Genomic DNA, 1,355 nt, shown 5'->3' on the forward strand with positions numbered 1-1,355 from the left:
CTGGTCAGTGCAAACTGTCACACTTGAGGACTGACTTGACACTGAGGCTGAGGTAAAATGAAAACTTGGTTGTTTAATGAGTTTTGCACATATAGACAGGTAAGTACTTCAGAAGACTGGAAATAAGCAAAACATCACTGAGATGATGAGGACTGGAGCCAGCAATACAGTAACTAGAAATGTTCAATAACACAATATCACAGTGATCTGGATTCTGGAGGTTCACTTTGCAGAAACCGATGTTGAACATCGATGGTGTGTCGGAGACAACAATGGAGCACTGCAGGTAAGTATGTAGCTCGGGATAGTACCAATAACACAGTCACTGAAAGAAAGTACACCGATGATGATAGCTGTTCGATGTTAGGTCACCGATGGTGGCTGTAATCGATGATGACTCTCTGAAGGGTGTCTGGTAATAGAAGATGGTACCGGGTAGTAGAGCTGTAGGTGGATGGGAAGCGCAGTGGTCGTTGACAACGTTGGTGAAACGATGGCAAACCGATGGTGAACCGATGGTGAACCAGATAGACACTGTGGTAACTGCAGGAGCAGAACTGACTGGAATCAGCAGGAGAGAATGCAGCAGAACTGCCAGGAGTCAGGCTGTGCTGGAGATGACAATAGCACTGGTCTGGAGGCTGAATAACACAGGAGCAGATCCTTAGATGCTACTTAGACTGTAGACACCATTGCACTGACAACTCTAGACCATTTCCCCAGCATACTTATAGGAATCAGGGTGGGGCTGATTGGACCCAGCTGGATGATGTCAGAATCAGGCAGACAGGTTTTGGTTTCTGAATGTCATGTGAGAGAAAGCCAGATCACTGCACTGAAGTCTATTAAGGTGTATACCTCAGAGCAAGTCTGGACAGGCATTTAGATGAAAGGTAAATGTTCTTTAGACTCCGGATCGTGACAGCAGGTAAATTCAAAGATACAGTGACTGGGGGGGGGGGGGGGGGATGCAGGGAAAAGAGGGCACATTACTGCATTTACTACATGTGTCCCCCCAACCCTCCCTTGCAGCAGCCTAACCCAACCCTCCCAAAGCCTCACCCTAATTGTCCCTGCTAGTGTCTAAACCTAACATTTGCACCCCACCACCTAATCCTAACCTCAGCAGCGAGACACTAAAACCCCATTCTAAGTACCCAAACCCAGCCTACCCTCCCCACAGCCTAACCCTAACATTCCCTTCTCCACAACCAAACACTAAATCCCCCCCACTACTGCCAAAGCCTAACCCCCCATCCACGGCCTGACCCTCACCCACCCTGCATACTCACAGATGGTGATCCTGGTTGTCGGTATATAATATGTATAATGTACAAGGTGCAATACGGTGTGGG

This window comes from Crinia signifera, chromosome 5, assembly GCF_055691185.1.
Source record: "Crinia signifera chromosome 5, ASM5569118v1, whole genome shotgun sequence".
NCBI lineage: Eukaryota > Metazoa > Chordata > Amphibia > Anura > Myobatrachidae > Crinia > Crinia signifera.